Here is a 19,014-nt window from a genome sequence, read left to right as displayed (position 1 = left end):
ACCTGATCAGTCTGGAAGGGACAGGAGAGTTAGGGGAGGAGCAGGGCCAGGGAAGCTTCTCTGAAGAAGTGACATTCAAAGAGACAGGAAGTGTGAGTAGAAGAAAGGAGTGGGTTAGGTGAAGATCGGGGACTGAGTGGGGATGGGGCTTTTAAGCGAAGGAAACAACTTGTTTAGTGGCAAGAAGTTACTTAGCTCTTCAGAGTAATGAAGGAGTAATCATGTGCCTTGAACATAATGAGAAAAGAAAGGAGGATATGTGAGGCTGGATGAAAAAGTGAATAGAGGCCATATCACACAAAAAATGTTGTTAGTAAACATAAGGAGTTTGAATTTTATTCTAAGAGAGTGGGAAGCCCTACTCTAATGACATGATCCATTTTAAAGATTACTCTGATTTTTGAAAGGAAAAAGACCGGAAGCAAGAGATTAGCTAGGAAGTTTTAGCAATACTTTCAGAGAGAGAGAGAGATGAAGGTACTTGAGTCAGGAGAGAAGGGGATGGATTTGAGATGGATCAGAGAGGTAGAACATGGCGATTGCTGTTAAGTAGAGGATAAGAGAGAAGAGCTGTCCTTCAAGATTTATGGTAGAAACAACTTGTTGAATGGTACTGTCATTTACTGAATGGGAAATGGTAGAAAAGAAACAGGTTTTTGAGTTTAGTTTAGGCCAGGTTGGGTCCTGAGTTGCCTAAGGTGGGGCTGGGAGGAATGCAGTTGGATAGTCAATGGATAACTGAGACAGCAATACTGAACAGGACACAGAATTTGAGCCACTTTTGTTCCTAATTCTCTCCAAATGAGAGCAGTTTCAGCATACTTTTGTACACCAAAACTAAACAGACAAAAAATAAAAAGTACCCCCGCACAAATTCAGTTTCAGAAATGTTGATGAATAATATGCATTTATTAGCAAGGTTTTGGGAGGCAAGAAAGGATGTTCATGGCATAGCAAAGCTTCTCATTTAGCTCCCTTGAAATATTTTAGCTCTTTCCCAAGGGCTCTTTCTCAACAGCAGCTGCTTCATCTCTTACCCTCTTTTTCTACAATCCTCAACTTCACCCTTACCACTGCCTCACCCCCATCTTCCACAATAAATCTTTATTTCTGTAAGTTTAGCTTTCCCTTATTTCCTGTCATCAATAGAGTCACCACTCACCTTCTCATCAAAACAAAGATCCAGTTCAGAAGCTACCTGCCAAAGAATGGTGAAGTTTGAAAGGACAGGGAAGACTGTAAAGAGTAAACAAATACTTTCCTGCAAAATAAACATGTTAATTACATATTCAGGATAATGTAAGCTATGAGTGGAATTTCAACTTGAAAAATTTACTACTGGAGAGAGAGATATTAAAGGAGCTATTGTCTAGCAACTTGAAAGGGAGGAGGAAATCCAAAAGACTAGAGGTTCCCTAAACAAAGGAAAAAGAGATTTACAAAGAATGTAATGATCAATTTATCAAATCTGTCAAGAGGTAATTTGCATATTTAAAAATACAAATGAGGCTGAGCATGCTGGCTCATGCCTATGATCCCAGCACCTTAGAAGGCCAAGATGGGTGGATCACCTGAGGTCAGGAGTTTGAGACCAGCCTGGACAACATGGTGCAACCCTATCTCTACAAACAATACGAAAATTAGCTGGGTGTGGTGGTGGGCGCCTGTAATCCCACCTACTTGGGAGGCTAAGGCGGCAGAATCACTTGGACCCTGGAGTCAGAGGTTGCAGTGAGCCGAGATGGTGCCACTGTACTCCAGCCTGGGTGACAGAGCAACACTCCATCTCAAAAAATCAAAACAAAACATAAAAACAAAAATACTACAAATGATAACATTTTACTTTATAAAAAATCTGCTATATATACTTTCAGAAAACAGAGAAATTGACAGGCCCGAATTTGTGCCCCAAATCTTGCTATGAATTTCTTTTGTCTAAACATGGCAACATTATTAAGTTTTTTTAAATTTAATGTTTAAACTTAATGTTTAATTAAATTTAAAAATGTTTGTGGGTACATAACAGGAGTGTATATTTATGGGTTACATGAGTTTTTTGTGTGTACATAATAGGTGTATGTATGTATGGGATACATGTGCTATTTTGGTACACTCATACAATATGTAATAATCACACTCGGGTAAATGGGATATCCATCATCTCAAGCATTTATCCTTTCTTTGTGTTATAAACAATCCAATTATATCTTTTAGTTATTTTAAAATGTACAATAACATTGTTGACTGTAGTCATGCTGTTGTGCTATCAAATATGAGATCTTATTCATTCTATATAGCTATATTTCTGTACCTATTAACCATCCCTTCTGTCCCCCCACCCAATAGCCCTTCCTAGCCTCTGGTAGTCATTATTTTACTCTCTATCTCCATGAGTTCAATCGTTTAAATTTTAGCTCCCACAAGTAAGTAGGAACATATAAAGTTTGTCTTTTGGTATGTGGCTTGTTTCACTTAACATAATGTCCTCCAAGTCCATCTATGTTGTTACAAATTATGGTATCTCATTCATTTTTTATGGCTGAATAGCAGTCCATTGTGTATATATATCACATTTTCTTTATTCATTTATCTGTTGATCCATTCAATTTAAGTTGCTTCCAAATCTTGGCTATTGTGAATAGTGCTGCAATAAACATGGGAGTGCAGATATCTCTTCAACATACTGATTTCCTTTCTTTTGGGTATATACCTAGGAGTGGGATTGCTAGATCATATGGTAGTAGTGCCATTTTTAGTTTTCTGAGGACCTCCAAACTCTTTTTCCTACTGGTTGTACTAATTTACATTCCCATCAACAGTGTACAAGGGTTCCTTTTTTTTAACATGCTTGTCAGCATTTGTTATTGCCTGTCTTTCTGATAAAAACCATTTTAACTGGGGTGAGATGTTACCTTATTGCAGTTTTGATTTCTATTTCTCTGATGATCAGTGATGTTGAGCACCTTTTTATATACCTGCTTGCCATTCATGTCTTCTTTTGAGAAATGTCTATTCATATCTTTTGCCTATTTTTAAAATCATATTATTAGATTTTTTCATATAGAGTTGTTTGAGTTCCTTATATATTCTAGTTATTAATTCCCTGTCAGATGGATAGTTTGCAAACATCTTCTCCCATCTGTGGGTTGTTTCTTCACTTTGCTGATAGTTTTCTTTGCTTTGCTGCAGCTTTTAAACTTGATGTGATTGCATTCGTCCATTTTTGCTTTAGTTGCCTGTGCTTGTAGAATATTACTCAAGCAATCTTTGCCCAGACCAATGTCCTGGAGAGTTTCCCCAATGTTTTCTTTTGGTACTTTCATAGTTTGAGGTCTTAGGTTTAAGTCTTTAACCCGTTTCGATTTGATTGTTGTATATGGTGAGAGATAGGGTTCTAGTTTCATTCTTCTGCATATGGATATCTAGTTTTTCTAGCACCATTTATTGAAAAGACTGTCTTTTCCTCATGTATACTCTTGGTAACTTTGTCAAAAGTGGGTTCAATCATTTGTATAGATTTTTTTATGGGTTTCCTGTTCTGTCCCACTGGTCTATGTGCCTGTTTCTTTATGCCAGTACCATGCTGTTTTGGTTACTATAGTTTTGTAGTATAATTTGAAGTCAAATAATGTGATTCCTCTACTTTTGTTCTTTTTGTTCAAGATAGTGTTGGCTATTCTTGGTCTTTTGTGCACTCACGTAAATGTTAAAATTGTTTTTTCTATTCCTATGAATAATATCATTGATATTTTAATAGGGATTGCATTGAATCTATAGATTGTTTCAGGTAGTGTGGACATTTTAACAATATTGATTCTTCCAATCCATGAACATGATATAGCTTTCCTTTTCTCATGTGTCCTCTTCAATTTATTTCATCAATGTTTTATAATTTTTATTTTAGAGATCTTTCACTTTGGTTGTTAATTTCTAGGTGTTTTATTTTATTTGTAGCTATTGCAAATGGGATTACTTTCTTGATTTCTTTTTCAGACTGTCTGCTATTGGCATATAGAAATGCTACTAATTTTTGTATGCTGATTTTGTATCCTGCAGCTTTACTGAATTTTTTCATCAGTTCTAATAGTTTTTTTGGTGAAGTCTTAGTTTTTCCAAACATAAGATCATATTATTTGCAAACAAGGATAATTTGACCTCTTCTATTCGAATTTGCATGCTCTTCATTTATTTTTTTGTCTGACTGCTCTAGCTGAAATTCCAGTACTATGTTGAATAACAGTGGTGAAAGTGGGCATCCTTGTGATGTTCCAGATCTTAGAAGAATGACTATAGTTTTTCCCCATTTAGTATGATACTAGCTGTGAGTCTGTCATATATTTCTTTTCTTGTGTTGAGGTATGTTTCTTCTACATCCAGTTTATCCAGGTTTTTTTTTTTTAAATCATGGCAGAATGTTAAATTTCATCAAAGCCTTTTTCATAATCAATTAAAGTGATCATATAATTTTGTCCTTCATTTTGTGGATATGGTGTATCACATTGATTGATTTGAGTATGTTGAACCATCCTTGCATCCTTGGGATAAATCCCACTTGGTCATGATGAATATTCTTTTTAATTTGTTGTTGAATTCTGTTTGCTAATATTTTTTGTTGAGGATTTTTGCACAATGTTCATCAGTGACATTGGCCTGTAGTTGCCTTTTTTGATGTGTCTCTGTCTGGTTTTGGTATCAGGGTAACACTGGCTTCAAGGGACGAGTTTGAAGTATTCCCTCCTCCTCTATTTTTTGGAGTAGTTTGAGTAGGATTGGTATTAATTCTTCCTTAAATGTTTGGGTAAAATTCAGCAGTAAAGCCATCTGATCCTGGGTGTTTCTTTGCCGTGAGACTTTTTATTACGACTTTGATCTTGTTACTTGTTTTTGGTCTCATCAGGTTTTGAATTTCTTTATGGTTCAATCTTGGTAGGCTCTGTGTGTCTAGGAATTAGTCCATTTTTCTTCTAGATTTTCCAATTTATTGCCATATAATTGCTCAGTGTAGCCTCCAGTGAGCCTTTGAATTTCTGTGGTATCAGTTGTAATGTCTTCTTTTTCATCTCTGATTTTATTTATTTGGATCTTCTCTCTTTTTTTCTTAGTCCGGCTAAAGATTTGTCAATTTTGTTTATCTTTTCAAAAAATAACTTCTTATTTTGTTGATCTTTTGTATTGTTTTCTTCCTTTCAACTCTTTCTGCTCTGATCTTATTTCTTTTCTTCTACTAATTTTAGGCTTGATTTGCTTGCTTTTCTAGTTCTTTAAAATTCATCAAGTTGTTTATTTGAAGTTTTTTGACTTTTTAAAAAGTAGGTGCTTGATATGGTTTGGCTGTGTTCTTACCCAAATCTCATCTTGAGTTGTAGCTCCCATGATTCCCACGTGTTGTGGGGGGGACCCAGTGGGAGATAACTGAATGATTGGTGCAGTTTCACCCATACTGTTCTTGCGCTAGTGAATAAGTCTCACAAGATCTTGTGGTTTCATAGGCATTTCCCTTTTCACTTGGCTCTCATTCTTTCTTGCCTGCCACCATGTAATATGTGCCTTCCACCATGACTGTGAGGCCTCCCCAGCCATGTGAACTGTGAGTCCATTAAAACTCTTTTGCTTTATAAATTACTCACTCTTTGGTGTGTCTTTATCAGCAGCATGAAAATGGACTAATACGGTAAATTGGTATTGGGAGTAGGATGCTTCTGAAAAGATACCCCAAAATGTGGAAGCAACTTTGGAACTGGGTAACAGGCAGAGGTTGGAACAGTTTGGAGGACTCAGAGGAAGACAGGAAAATGTGGGAAAATTTGGAACTCCCTAGAGATTTGTTGAATAGCTTTGACCAAAATGCTGATAATGATAGGGATAATGAAATCCAGGCTGAGATGGTCTCAGATGGAGATGAGGAACTTCTTGGGAACTGGAGTAAAGGTGACTCTTGTTATATTTTAGCAAAGAGAATGGCAGCATTTTGCCCCTGCCCTGGAGATTTGTGGAACTTTGAACTCAAAAGAGATAATTTAGGGTGTCTGGTGGAAGAAATTTTCAAAGCAACAAAGCATTCAAGAGGTGACTTGGATGCTATTAAAGGCATTCAGTTTTAAAAGGGAAACAGAGCATAAAAGTTCAGAGAATTTGCAGCCTGACATTGCAATAGAAAAGAAATACCCATTTTCTGAGGAGAAATTCAAGCTAGAGGCAGAAATTTGCATAAGCAATGAGAAGCCAAATGTGAATCACCAAGACCATGGGGAAAATGTCTCCAGGACACTTCAGAGAACTTTGCAGCAGCCTCTCTCATCACACGGTGATGAGAGGCCTAGGAGAAAAGAAAGGTTTTGTGGGCTGGGCCAAGGGTCCCTTCGCTGTGTGCAGTCTAGGGACTTGGTACCCTGTGGCCCAGCTGCTCCAGCCATGACTAAAAATGTCCAAGGTACAGCTTGGGCCATGGCTTCACAGGGTGCAAACCCCAAGCCTTAGCAGCTTTCATGTGGTGTTGAGTCTGCGGGGGCACAGAAGTCAAGAACTGAGGTTTGGGAACCTCTGCCTAGATTTCAGAGGATGTATGAAAATACCTGGTCCAGGCAGAAATTTGCTGCAGGGGTGGGCCGCTCATGGAGAATCTCTGCTAGAGCAGTGTGGAAGGGAAATGAGGGGTCAGAGCCCCCACACAGAGTCCCCATTGGGCACTGCCTAGCAGGACTGTGAGAAAAGGGCCACTGTACTCCAGACCCTAGGATGGTAGATCCACTGACAGCTTGTACCATGCACCTGGAGAACCTGCGGACAACACCAGCCCATGAAAGCATCTGGGAACGAGGTTGTACCCTGCAAAGCCACAGGGGTAGATCTGCCTAAGACCATGGGAACCCATCTCTTACATCAGCGTGACCTGGATATGAGACATGGAGTCAAAGGAGGTTATTTTGGAGCTTTAAGATTTGACTACCCCACTAGATTTCAGACTTGCGTGTGATCTGTAGCCCCTTTATTTTGTTCAGTTTCTCCCATTTGGAAGGGCTATATTTATCCAATGCCTGTATCCCCATTTTATCTAGGAAGTAACTAACTTGCTTTTGATTTTACTGGCTCATATATGGAAGGGACTTGCCTTGTCTTATATGAGACTTCAGACTGTGGACTTTTGAGTTAATGCTGAAATGAGTTTAGCCTTTGGGAGGCTTTTGGGAAGGCATGATTGGTTTTGAAATGTGAGGACATGAGATTTGGGAGGGGCCAGGTAGGATGATATGGTTTGGCTGTGTTCCCAGCCAAATCTCATCTTAAATTGTAGCTCCCATGATTCCCACGTGTTATGGGAGGGACCCAGTGGAAGATAATGGAATCATGGGCACAGTTTCCCCCATATTGTTCTTGTGGTAGTGAATAAGTCTCATGAAATTTGACGGTTTTATACGTCATTTCCCTTTTCACTTGACTCTCATTCTCTCTTTACTGCTGCCATGTAAGATGTGTCTTCCACCATGATTGTGAGGCCTCCCCAGCCACATGGAACTGAGTCCATTAAACCTCTTCTTTATAAATTACCCAGTCTCAGGTGTGTCTTTATGAGCAGTGTTAAAACAGACTAATACAGTGCTTATAGGTGTAAACTTCCCTCTGAGTACTGCTTTTGGTGTATCCGATAGGTTTTGGTATGTTGTGTTTCCATTATCTTTTGTTTCAAAAAATTGTTCAATTTCCTTCTTTTTTCTTCATTGACCCACTGGTCCTTAAGAAGCATATTGTTGGCCGGGCGTGGTGGCTCAAGCCTGTAATCCCAGCACTTTGGGAGGCCGAGGCGGGCGGATCACAAGGTCAGGAGATCGAGACCATCCTGGCTAACACGGTGAAACCCCGTCTCTACTAAAAACACAAAAAACTAGCCGGGCGAGATGGTGGGCGCCTGTAGTCCCAGCTACTTGGGAGGCTGAGGCAAGAGAATGGCGTAAACCCAGGAGGCGGAGCTTGCAGTGAGCCGAGATCGCGCCACTGCACTCCAGCCTGGGGGACAGAGCAAGACTCCGTCTCAAAAAAAAAAAAAAAAAAAAAGCATATTGTTTAATTTCCATGTATTTGTATAGTTTCCAAAATTCCTCTTGTTATTGATTTCTAGTTTTATTTCACTGTGGTCAGAGAAGATACTTCATGTAATTTCTATTTTTTGAATGTTTCAAGAGTTGTTTTGTGACCTAACATATGGTCTATCTTTGAAACTGATCCACATACTGAGGAGAAGAAAGTGTATTCTGTACTCATTGCATGATATCTGTTAGGTCCATTTGGTCCGTGGTGCAGATTAAGTCTGATGTTTCTTGTTGATTTTTTGTCTGAATGATCTGTCCAAGGCTGAAAGTGGAGTGTTGAGGTCTCTAGCTGTTATTTTATTGGGGTCTATCTCTCTTTTTAGCTCTAATAATATTTGCTGTATATATTTAGCAAATATTATTTGTATAATAATATTTAGCAAATTATGTATAATAATATAATAGCAAATTATGTAGTGACCTTCTTTGTCTCTTTTTACAGTTTTTGTCTTGAAGTCTATTTTGTCTTAGCTACTCCTGCTCTTAATAGGTTTCCATTTGCATGGCCTATATTTTTTCATCCCTTTTATTAGTCTATGTGTGTCTTTATGGGGTGAAGTGTTTGTTATAGGTGACTGATATTGGGTGTTTTTTGTTAATCCATTCAGCCATTCCATATCTTTTGATTGAAGAACTTAGTCCATTTGCATTCAATGTTATTATTGATAAGTAAGGACTTACTCCTGCCATTTCGTTATTTATTTTTTGGTTGTTTTGTGGTCTTATCTTTTTTTTTTCCTTCCTTCTTGTCTTCCTTTTCATGAAGGTAATTTTCACTGGTGACGTGTTTTAATGCCTTGCTTCTTAGTTTTTGTGTATTTGTGCATGTTTTCTGATTTAAGGTTACCATGAGGACTGCAGATAATATCTTATACTCCCATTAATTTAAACTGATGGCAATTCAACACTGATTGCACAAACAAGCAAAGAAAACTAATGAAGACTCCATATTTTAACTTCATCCTCCCACATTTTAATGTTTTGTTGTTTGTATTTATATCTTATTGTATTGTCTATGTATGTCTTGAAAAGTTGTTGTAATTTTTTTCGAATTGGTTCATCTTTTAGTCTGTCTACTTAAGATATAAGTAGTTTATATATTCACAATTACAGTATTATAGTATTCTGGGTTTTGTTGTGTACTTACTATTGCCAGGGAGTTTTGTACCCTCAGATGATATTTGTATTGCTCTTTAACACCATTTGCTTTCAGATTGAAGTATTTCCTTTAGCATTGTTTATAGGACAGGTCTGGTGTTGATGAAATCTCCCAGCTTTTGTTTATCTGGGAAAACATTTTTCCTTCATAAAACATTATTTTTACTTTTTAATTTTTTTCTCCACATAGAAGGGGTTGGTGATATGAATAATTTTAGTTCTGTATTTCCTAGTAATTCTGAGATAAAAGGACGTAGTTGAACTTTAAATGTTTTAAATTAAAAGGTGGTCCAATAACAAGACTGAATTACTAAATAGAAAGCTATGTTTGTCTTTTGTGAATGGCAAGAGTCCAGGTCTTGGTAGGGAACATACGATTCTAAAAGGAGGTCATGATTTTGAGTAGAAAGGCAAAGCAAGTTTGATACAACTCTTTCAAATGATTTTAGATTCTGGAAAAGGAAAAATGGGCAATTAGTTATTCTTTGTGTTAAAGTTAGTATTCACCATGCTGTTTTGTTTTGCTTTATAAAGTTTCCTTGAATCACCAACCTGGCTTGCCAAACTTTTTTTTTTTTTTTTTAACTTTCTGCTCTCAGTTATCCAAGAGGAAAACATTGATGGATAAAGTATATTCTTCATCTTGATATCTCTTCAAGAACACAGAAAATTGTCTCTTACCTTCCTCATTCCACTTCCAAATCTTATCACCGGAAATTTATGGCAGTTGTCATGGAGGAAAAAGGAAAACCCAAATAGGCCATAATGATGACTTGGGGCAGACTTGGGAATGTGGATGTGCCCCTGGAAGTTTTATCAAGCACCACAATTTTGACTAAGTTGGATCTAGCTCCAATAGAAAACTAGAAACAATAAAATATAACCCCCACATATCTTTAAAGAGATGCAAACAATCTTTGCTCCAAGCAGTAATTCAATCTAGGCAGGTAGCATTTGCTTTGCTACATCTTATGAGCTTGGTAGGGTGATTAGACATTTTAATTCCTTCTCTGCTGAATGTTTAAGTTCATTGCCTGTTCACTAACATTTCCTTTTAGATTACTGCTGGCCTGCTTGGGGTTCAAGATCAGAATTGTAATTTGAGGATTATGAGAATAAGGCTGATCAATGTTATTTTTCAGATTCTTTTCTGGTTATCTTTCTTGAGCTTCTCTCAGACAGGGCCAAGGAAGGGAATGAGATATTTTGCTGTTTAGGTGAAACAAAGAAAGGAGGGAAAGTGAGATGAATGGAAGAATACATCTAGATGTAGTCTGTCCCTTTCACTGCTACTATTTTCCCTTTCAAAGAAAGATTGTGTAAATCAAGCTTCCTTTTGCCAATAAAATTATGATAGTTTGCCACATGCTGCGCATCATGCTTTATCATGATAAAGAAACAGGTAGTTTTAAATGAAAGCATTTGATGATTTGTCAGGCCTTTGGCAGTTGATCAGCCACATTGTGAAAGGACAGTAATATCGCTGCTATGCTGAGGCTGCTTAAAGAATATGAAATGTGGATCATGGCACTGAGGTAGTTGACGGTAAATCAGATTTGATTTCCCCTCTGAGAGCACAAAATGAACCTTGTCGTTATCAGGAAGAGAAATGAAATCTTTAAATATTTCTCAATGTTTTGTCATCTCTGCCTGTCGGCATGATTTAACATAAAATTTCCCCAAAGTAGGAAGTGCAGGTATTATTTCACTTCATTTCAAAGATAAACTTCACAGTTTTCCCCTATAAATTACTTGAAAAGCCCCCAATTTGCAATTGTGGAGGTAACTTAAGATCAATTGCATTTTAAAATAAAATAGTATTAGTAAAAAATGTGCTTTGTGTTTTGTCCCCTGCCAATAGCCTGGCAGTCCGTAACCACAGTGATATCCTAGTGTTTATGGGAAAATATCAGAAGGGCCAAGAGAAGTTGCTTATAAATGGTTTAACTGTGCTGCCAAAACCGTTTGTTTATTGAACTTTTGACTGCACATTTCTTATATGACCTGTGGTCACCTATTTTCAAGTGTTAAACTCCTGTTTTGTTTTTTACCTTTCCCCCTTATTCTACTTATTTAATGGTAATAAGACTTTGCAGACAGTTGCAAAATTTCTATGACCCCAACATCTAAAATGCAATTTTAAAGAAAAAATACTTTTTTCTTTTTATTATTAGCATATGAATAATGCATGCTCACTGCAGAAAAAAAATAAAGATATCAACAACAAACATCGCCCATGACCCAGAGAGAACCACTGTTAACATTCTTGTTTACGTTCCTGTGAACTTAATACACGAATATATTTTATTTAACATTGGATCATTCATTCTCAATTATGGGGTATTAGAGAACGAAGCCTTGCAAATTTCTGTTTTTTGGTCTCAGGGTTAAAATCTGAATATTCAAATTAGTTTATTTGCAAGCTCTGTTCAGTATTTTACTGCAAGGGTGGAATATCTTTTTTTTTTTTTTTTTTTTCATTTCCACTAAAGAAAGAATAAGATATATAAACTGCCAAGTGTAACCTAAGGTATTTGGGTTATGTCTGAAGAAAATTTGCTTGATATTATTATTAGTTACTGGAACAAATATGTTATTGATCATGAATACTTCCGCACTTCCAGCATCGAGCCAGGCAGCAATTATCCTATTTGTTGACTGGATGACTGACTTGACTAAATGATAAGCAGAAGAGGCTTTTCCTAAATCCCTACTTAGTGTGGGACAGGCTGACGCAAATAAATAAACTTCTCAATGAATTGCAGCCCACGACAATGTTGTAGATAAAGAATTAAAAAATTATAGATAGCAGAATAGTAAATTCTGAGAAAGGCTAAAATTAATTAATGCTTTATTTCTCCTCCGTGTTTTTCGGTCTTCCATAGACTCTGTTTGGAAAGAAGCAGATGTTGAAATCCTTATAGAAAGTTTGAGTTCAGGCTGACTGAGATATCCCAGAATGCCACATGCATTAATATTTCCCCTCATACTAATGTAGTAAATTAGATTCTATTATTATGTCCACATTACAATTAGAGTAACAGAGTGAGGTTTGTTGGTTCAATAGTTAGCATCTACTATGTTTAGGAAATGCACTGAATACTGGGATATGGCAGTGATTTCATGGAAGAAAATCCTAGCCCCCTTGGAGTTTGTATTCTAGTAGGGGAGGTAGACAACCAATGAGATGAATAGATATATTAAGTGCAAGAAGGTAGTGAGTATTATGGTGAAAAATAAAGAGGAAAGGGCTATAGAGAGTGTTCTGATATAAGATTTGACAGGTCTCAAATCTAGGTATTCTGTCTTCAAACCCTCTGCTACTCTGATTACAGTAAGATACAAAGAACCAGAGATTTTCATCTGAAGATACTGCCTGAGATGGATTCATAGGAAAGAATAATTTCTGTGGTTCATGAATTACTCTTAAGATAAGCAATAAATCTGAATAAGTGTCCCGGAAAGAAGAAGGGCTGCAGTATCATCACAAATAAGGAAGCTAGAGGAGTTGTTTTCAAACAAATAAAAGCAAGCACTGCTATTTGGCCCCTGTTGAAAGGCCAGAGTTAGAATCAGTCAGCGTTGGATTCCTGTTTACTTCTAGCATTGTGTCAACAAGCCTGTGGAGTACTCAAAACACCAAAGACCAGCAGATGTTTCTGACATATTTACTTTGTCGAAAAGTCAACATGTATTATTTTTCATCTTGTGAATGTGTCCTCACCTTCTGCACTCTGCCCTAGTTTTCCCTCATATCAACCTTTCCTCAAATCCTCCCTTCTAATTTAGCCAAGCTTGGAAGAAATTTTCTTGTGGAGAATGTGTCTTGGGTAGAGTGCACTGAACACTGAACGGATCACAGTAAAACTGCTAATTCTTTATCTATATGAGTTACCGCAATTTTCAGAGAAAAAGCGTTTTAGAAATATTGGGGTGAAGAAGGAATGTTACTAGAATACAGAACCAGAAGATGATCTTGTCTGAAGTAGTTCATCTCTAAGTGTTTCAGTCAGTGTTCAGCCCAAGAAGCAGAACTAGTAGAATGGATAGATAGACAGATAGATGGATGATAGATAGGTTGTAGATAGCTAGAAAGCTAGATGGAATGGAAGAAAAGAAAGGGAGGGAGTAAAGAAGGGAGGAAGAGAGATTTATTACAAGGAATTGACTTACTGGACTGTGGGAGCTGGTTAAGTGAGTCTGAAATCCACTGGGCAGGCAATAAGGAAAGGAAGCTCATGGGTAAGCTCCAACATATGGGGCATGAGTGGGAGCTACTCTCCATAGGCAGAATTTCTTCTCTTTCTGTGCAACATCAGCCGTGCTTTTAAGTTTTTCTAGCTCATTCAATCATGCTCATTTAGATTACCATGGATAATCTACCACACTCAAAGTCAACTGGCTAGGAGCTTTAATTACAGATGCAAGGTTCCTTCGTAGCAACACCTAGGATGGTGTTTGATCAAATAACTGGACACTGTAGCCTAGGTAAGTTGACACATCAAAAACAAAACAAAAACAGATGAGTCACCTTGTAAATCTGATTTTTGAGAATCTTAATTGGGATATGTATTGCAAAGCCCTGAAATATGTAACTTTCCCTTTAAGGCTTCTAACTTAAAAAAAAAATTTTTTTTTTGTTTCAATGTGAAAAGTACACTTTTGTCTTTTCAGCTGTCAATATTTGTCAAAACCAGGAGAAATGTATTTTTAAATGTGATGATTAATGAATCAGTGCAGTGTTTCTGCTATGTCTTTCAAATTCATTTCATATTAAAAATAAAGCAAGATGAAACAGATTATCTGTTAGTCAAATGCAGAGTTTTTTGCCCACTGAAGAACAAACTACATTCCTTCCCTCGTTTTTGCAAGCAAATTCCAACTTGTTTACTTTTGGTGGCAGGGGTTAGATATTGTATCCAGCCCCAGTGGACATGATCAGTTAAAACCAGTCATGGAGATCTTTTTGCTAGTAACTGGGCCAGGAATGGTCATGTAACCCAGTTTTGGCCAAGGGAATATAAATGGAGATCAAATGGAAGCTTTTCAGAAGGATTTAGCATCCCTATGAGAGAGGCACAAAAGAATGAAGCTCTTTTGGTCCTGCCCTCTTCCTGCTTGGGAAGACTTTGGAATGATACTGTAATGCTTGAAGTTCTGGAGACAACACGTGATCATAAAAGGATACATTATTGGCACTTTGTGGATAGCAGAGCAAAAGGGAAGAGCCATATTCTGATAATACCCTGGAGCTACTGAACTAACCTGCATATTCCACCATCAGACTTTACAAGTATGGACCATACTATAGTGCCAGAAAATAAGGAAATGCTCAAAAAACTCTACAATGGTAGAGGTATGTCAAAGAGACACAGAAGCCAACTGAAAAAACTGTCAATAGCTAAAACTGAAAAAAAATTGGAGCAATAAAACAAATGAGACAATATTGGGTTATAATCCTAAATATTCATGAATATCCATGAGCCCATGCTGATGTAAATGACTAAATAAATAAACAAATGGGGGAAGATAACCAAATTTCTTCTACAGAAGAATTTCAAAGAATTTATGTAGCTGCTCCAGCCCCAAGGAAGTGGAGGATAACTCCTACTCCTTAAGTTTGGCTGTGCACACAGTAGCCTCTTTCCAAAGAGTAAAGTATGGAAAGAGGTTGAAGAGAGTAACTTCTCAGTGGAAAAGCCCAATGTATTAGTTTTCTATTGGTGCTGTAACAAGTGATCACAAAGTTAGTGATGTAAAACAATGATACTTTATTACCTTACAGTTTTGGGGTTCTAACACTGGACTAACATCAAGGTCTTAGCAGGGATGTGGACAGGACTACATTCTTTTTGGGGGGCTCCAGGAAAGAATCAGTTTCCTTGCCTTCTCCAGCTTCTAGAGGCTGCCTACATTCCTTGGCTCAAGGTCCCCTTTCTCTATCTTTAAAGTCATAAAACAACAGGTCCAGTTCTTCTCACATTACGTCACTTGGACCTGCTTCCTTCATCTGCTTTCTTCTTTTCCTCTGACTCTCTCTTCTTCCTTTTGATTGCATTGGGCCTACCCAGGTAATTTGGGATAGCTTTCCTATCAGAAGGTCCATTGATTGGAAAGCTTAATTCCATTAGTAATCTTAATTTCTTTTTGTCATGTAACCTGACATATTCACAGATTCCAAGGATTAGGGCATAGAAACATTTGCTGGGAGCAGGGGCTAGTATTCTGTCTACTATGTCTGGCTAATGTTGCCTTAGCCAGGTGGTCAGGGCTCACAGCAATAGTGGTAAGTCATGCTGATAAATCATGTACATTTGATTGGTGATGAGAGTGTTACATTACCTCTCTGATGTTTCCCCCCTCCAACCCAACCATACCCAAGTCTAATCATGAGAAAAATATTAATACCAGGCACATCCATTGAGGGACATTCAATAAAATAACCTGAACAATACTACTCCAAACTATCAAGGGTCATTGCAGTAGGAATGTGAATGGTCCCTAGGTGCTGGAAAAGACAAGGAAATAGAGTCTTCTCTAGAGCCTCCAGAAAGGACCAAGCCCTCCTGACACGTTGATTTCAACCCAGTTAGACCTGTATTAGACTTATGGTCTACAGAACTGGGAGATAATACATTTAGATTATTTTAAGCCACTGAGTTTGTGGTGATATTTTACTACAGCAAAAGAAAAGTAATACTGTCATCAAAAACAAGAAAAGTCTGAGAAACTGTCACAGCCAAGAGGAGTCTAAGAAGATTTGACAACTAAATGAAATGTAGTATCTGGATGGGATCCAGGAACAGAAAAAAGAGCATTAAGTAAAAATTAAGGAAATCCATACAAAATGTGGATACTAATTAATAACAATATATAAATATTAATTAAGTAATTGTGCCAAATGTGCAGTGTCAATAGGGAAAGCTGCGTGTCAGGTACATGGGAGCTTTCTGTACTATCTTTGTAATTTTTCTGTAAACCTAAAACTATTCTAAAATAAAACATTTAACAAAGAATAAAAAGTAAATGTCTTAGTATATAAGCCACTATTAAAATGGTGTTCCAATGTTGTAGGTAAAACTATCCAAATGCCAAATGGATGATCCAGGTAATACTTTATTAAGTATCTACCATGTACAGGGGAACCGTAGGGTATATAAAAATGAATCTTTCAGGATCCCCCTTCTCAAGGAACCCAAGTTCTAATTTGGATGATAACACATTTGTGAGTTGCTGTAATAGTGAGAAAATGCATAAAAGCCACGAGGCTAAAGTTCAAAGGACACTTGGAATAGAAAAATGAACTTCCACTTGGGGACTTTGTGAAGGACGTAGCATTTGTATTCTGCCTTGAAATATAACCAGAGCTTGTACATGCATGCTTGAAGGTGAAGCAGAAGACTGACAAGCCAAAAGTATTAGAACAAAGGCCTAGGAAAAGAGGATGTTAGCAGAAGTATGTTGAATTAAAGTGCCTTGAACACCTGAATTATGTCTGCCTTTTTCATCATTATATCCTCTTTACGTCCAACAAAACATGCAGCAATTGCTCCACAAATATCTGTTGATTAATGGAAGGAAAAATAGATGGAAAATAAGTTGTGAAGATCTCCGATGCCAAATTAATGAGTTTAGCCACTTAAAGTTTTTAAGCAAAACAACATGATTTGAGCTGCTCTGTGGAAAGATTAATCTGGCAAAAAAAGCAGTTCAGATGGAAAGGGAGATGAAGGAAAATATTAAACTTGTACAAGTGAGAAATTATAATTATAGTAATCTTATTTGTTTGCTAAAATAATCACTAGGCTCTTTTTATTAAAAATTTGATTTTTGTTTATGTCAAATTAATACCTTATAAAAATCAGTGATTTATAATGAAAAATACCAGTCTCCTGTTCAAGCAGAACAACCCCAGTATCTCCGTAACAAAGATAGCAGCTTTCAACTCTTTTAACCATTTATTCTAATATTTACCTCCTTCTTTTTAAGTTTTAAACACATATGACTAGTTCTTAATTTTGAAATTTTATGTACTATTTTTTGACTCTCCACTCTGAAAAATGAGCATTTCACTTTCTCATACTGCATCATAATCCCTTATACTCACTCCCATAATTCCTTTTCCCCATCTGTCTAGTATAGATATAGTAATCATTTTTGCTAATCAATATTTGATGTTTACGAATTTATCATAAATAATGGCTAGACCAATGGCTAAGCCATATGGTCTACTGTGATTATCACAATTTCTTTCTTATACAACTTTTTGTTTTTGTTGAAGGTAATAATTGCTTTGTTTTTTATTTACTTAGTTTTCCATAGGTCTTTCAGTGTGGTTAAGCACACTATGAAGTCTAAGGCACCAATTTGGAGCAAATATTTTCTAAGATCGTTCTTAGGATAATATATTACTATAAGACATATTGTCTTTGAAATTCTAACTGCCTTTTAAAGAAATGGACACTCTTGTTTCTTTGATTACATGTTTTTCTCTTTATTCTTTGGTTTTCTTGAAGTATGTTCTCCAAGGAACTTACTCTGATATTTGAAAGGTAATAGTCTTAAAAGATTATATGTCTATATGCTATTTTTCTAATTAATATATTAGATGGATATAAAAGTCTAGTTCGAAATTAGTTTTTCCTGAGAATTTTGAAGACTTGCCAGTTATCTTCTAGTGCCTAGTGGCATGCCTTTTTGATTTCTAATTTCTTCCATGCAGCATGTTTGTTATCCTTGGGAGTTTCTGAGATTTAAAAACAATCCATGATGTTCTGAAACCTCACTAATGTATGCCTTGGTGCAGGTACTTGATATGGTTTGGGTCTATGTCTCTACCACATCCCATGTTCAATTGCAATCCCCAGTGTTGGAGGTGAGGCCTGTTGGGAGGCAATTGTATGATGGGGGTATATCCTTCATGAATGGTTTAACACCATCCCTTTGGTGCTGTTCTCGTGGTAGTTAGTAAGTTATTGTGAGATCTGGTTGTTTAAAAGTGTGTAGCACCTCCCCTGCCCTCTCTTTCTCCTGTCTCAGCCATGTAAGACGTGCCTGCTTTGCTTCACCTTCTGCCATGATTGTAAGTTTCCTGAGACCTCCCCAAGAAGCAGATCCTGCCATGCTTCCTGTAGAGCCTGCAGAACCATGAGCCAATTAAACCCCTTTCATTTATAAGTTACCCAGTCTCAGTAATTTCTGTAAAGAAGTGTGAGAACAGGCTAATGTGGTACTTCTTCCTTATTTTCCATGTAATTACATTTTTGTTCTATTTTTGACAGTTGTTTCCTCTAGCTTTAATTTCTAATACTTCAAATGAATACAAGTATTATATACTCTTAATTATCTTATGTTATTTATTTTCTGAAGATTTTTACAAACAAAATTTCTGTTCTCATTTCATGGATATAATTGTTCCTTTCTGAGAATATTAATTACAGCTTTGGGGAAATTTTTTACTCAGAGTTCTTCTTCTCATTTATTTTATTTAGTATTTCATATTCTCAAAGGTCTAATGATCCTTGACTTCTATTCAGTGTGATTTAAGGTTGATTCATTCTGATTTATTCTTGGCTGAGACATCTCTATAGGGCAAATAGACAGCATTCCCAGTGTTTTGCATAGGAACCCTCAAGTGTCAACTGTATAGGTCTTTTATTTTGGGTCAACTCAGGGAAAATTCCTCTAATCTGCAATATTCTGCCCAGAGAGCATAAATCCAGCTGCTCTTTTCTATGAACCAAATAGGGGAACTTGGATTGACAGGGTTTTT

General features: G+C 36.9%; 1 long non-coding RNA gene across 1 annotated transcript in view; it reads right to left on the bottom strand.

Annotated features, from left to right (window-relative positions):
* LOC112625453 overlaps positions 1–19,014 on the bottom strand; it is a 113,292-nt gene that overhangs the window by 43,907 nt on the left and 50,371 nt on the right. The window lies entirely within an intron of this gene.

The sequence above is a fragment of the Theropithecus gelada genome, chromosome 5 (genome assembly GCF_003255815.1).
Source record: "Theropithecus gelada isolate Dixy chromosome 5, Tgel_1.0, whole genome shotgun sequence".
In the NCBI taxonomy this organism is placed as follows: Eukaryota; Metazoa; Chordata; class Mammalia; order Primates; family Cercopithecidae; genus Theropithecus; species Theropithecus gelada.
Note: the sequence above shows the minus strand (reverse complement) of the source record. Positions and strands in the feature narration are given on the sequence as shown.